Source organism: Grammomys surdaster, unplaced genomic scaffold (assembly GCF_004785775.1).
Source record: "Grammomys surdaster isolate TR1022 unplaced genomic scaffold, NIH_TR_1.0 165, whole genome shotgun sequence".
NCBI classification, from domain to species: Eukaryota; Metazoa; Chordata; class Mammalia; order Rodentia; family Muridae; genus Grammomys; species Grammomys surdaster.
In genome coordinates, this window is record NW_021604613.1 from 1,054,319 (window position 1) to 1,057,294 (window position 2,976).

Below are 2,976 nucleotides of genomic sequence, written 5' to 3' on the forward strand. Positions count from 1 at the left end.
AGCCTCTAGCCTCTGGAACCTTAGACTTTCTCCTGTTTGTGGGACCCACTGTGTGGAAAGCCTCTGCCTCTGCCGTGCCCTTTTTCCTACAATCTCTCTGTGTTTAACCAAGATTAAACAAGAAATGATTCTTCAAACTTGCTAATTACTTGTATTTCCAGCTCATTAACGATCATTATGTGAATGATTCCCCCAAATCGGAAGTTTCCCTCAAGGTTTTCAATTACAAGTATAGGGTAGATGGATGAATTATCATTTCTGCAATTACTTTATCTTAACTTTTAAGTTAAGATTATACTTTCCAATGGGAAATATCAATGTAAAAGCTTAAGAGATTAGTATCCAGAGCCAAATTTTTCAGAGTTGTTTTTACATCATATAACTACTGTTTGGTGGCCAAGCTGAAAAGCAAGCAAATCATCCTATGGTGCCTAAATATTACTACTAATGAGCAATTCAGATAATTATAATATGAAAGTGAGTTTTAAAATACTATATTCCTATGTTGAGTATTTAAATGACTATGTTTTATAGGAAAAAGGTGGCTTAAATTGTAAGATTACTTATTACTTACTTATAAAAATCTCAGCATTTGGGCAAGAGGCCTAAGATTCATTCCTAGTATTATCAACATTTTCATATTTTCTTACCACCTTCTGCTCACAGGCCTGGGCCACAAATCAAAGCACATTACACCTACCTTCAGAATAAAAAGAAAAAGGAAAAAATATTAATCAAATGTAAATCTCATGCTCATCTTTTAGTTGGGAAATATTTTTTCCAGCAGAATATTCGTCTGTCCACTCCCATCTGTACAGTACCTAGTTAAAAGTTATTTTCTATCAGTAAAAAGTAAAATTACCCTGACTAAAATAATGAGATACCCTCATTTTCTAGGTTTGACTTTTTGTCCTGTTTCTGGAGATTGACAGTCTCACCACTTAAAATGAATTCATTAGAAAAGTGCTCTCTAGGGAAATGCTATTTGTAGGTAGCTAAAACTTTCAAGATTATAGCAATCGTTCCTAGACAACTGAGTGCTAAAGGAGACACCAGTTATAGCAATGCACGAAGGGGAAAGATATGCTTCAGAATAGCATGCATGAAGGAATTTCAAAAGATTAAACTCATCCAGTCTGAGGCAATACCAGAATGTAGGAATGCAGAAAAAGGAGAAGGTTGCTGGAGACTGACATCCCAGGCTTGTGCTGAGAAAGCTTTGGTTCCTATCATTACCCTCCCTAAATTCTTCTTACTAAAATAAAAATACTGTTACCAAGATGAGTCATGCCTCTCTCACTCTAAAACCCCCTTTTCTGAAAGCATTGAGTGTTTCTTGAGAGCAAGACTCATCCAAAAACAAGATTATCCTAAAGATTCAGGCAATAGGTAAAATCATCAGTTCCCTGGAGCACAGTACTCCATCTTAGGTGTAGGAGGAAGAAAACTTCAAATACTCCAGGCATGCAGTAAAATAGTTGCATATGGTAAGACAGAAATAAATATTTTTAGTTTAAGAATGGGTATCAGAGACAAATGTAAAAGTTACAACAGATTTTTACTTACATAAAAACTAATCATGTCATATTTATTTTCTACCATACTAGATATGAGAAAACAATATTATTTATTTTGCCTTAGAAGAAAATGAGAACTCAGATGCTTTTATTCAATGATACAATACAAGACAATCTCAAATACTTAAACTTTTAGATTATAACCAACATAGTTTTCTTTAACAAAGTAAAGCTATTCAAACATAGTGTAACTAAGAACAACAATTGGCACCAACCCTTTCAAAACTAGATCAAACCAAGTCATTTTTTTTCCTATGTAAAACCTTCCATCAGGAGCTGGAAAAAATGGCTGTATGGGTAAAGTACACAAGCAAGAATTCTTGAGGTCAGATCTGAAGCACCTATGGGAAGAGCCAAACATGTCCTTACATGTCTGTAGTACAGTTCTAAGGGGAGGAGCCCAGAGGATCCCAGGTCCCAACCAGTCCAATGAAATGGTGATCTCTCAGTTCAGTGACAGACTGTGTCTCAAATAATAGGTGTTGAGGAATAGCAGAGAGCACCCAATGTCTACCTCTTGACCCCCAAATGTGCTCGCACAGAGGAGTAAACACACAGACATACAAGTTCACACAGCATATCACACACACACACACACACACACACACACAAACACACACACACACCAGAGGAATTAATAAAACTTAAAGTTGGAAAATAAAATCTTCATCACACCTCACTAACTTAACTGTAGATGTGGGTCAAAAATATCCTTTCTATTTCTTTTCTTTTCTTTTTTTAATTGCATATTTTCTGTATTTACATTTCAAATGTTATACCCTTTCCCAGTTTCCCTTCTGTAACCCCCTCCTATCGTCTCCCCTCACCCTGCTTCTATGAGCATGCTCCCCCTCCCAACCACCCACTCCCACTTCCCTGCCCTGGCATTCCCTTACATGAGGGCCTCTCCTTCCATTGATGTCCAACCATGCCATCCTCTGCTACATATATATTTGGAGCCATGGGTCCCTCCATGTATACTCTTTGGTTGGTGGTTTAGTCCCTGGGAGCTCTGGGGGGGGGGGTTGGTTGATATTGTTCATCCTATGGGGTTGCTCCTTCAGTCCTTTCTTTAACTCCTCCATTGGGGTCCCTGTGCTCAGTCCAATGGTTGACTGTAGTCATCCACCTCTGTATTTGTCAGGCCCTGGCAGAGTGTCTCAAGAGATAGCTATAACAGTCTCCTGTCAGCAAGAACTTCTTGACATCCACAATAGTGTCTGGGTTTGGTGTCTGTATATGGGATGGATCCCCAGATGGAGCAATCTCTGGCTGGCCTTTCCTTCAGTCTCTGCTCCATAGTTTGTCCCCATATTTCCTTTAGACAGGAGCCATTCTGGGATAAAATTTGCAGATGAGTTGATGGCCCCATCCCCCAACTGGGACCCTTGCCTAACCT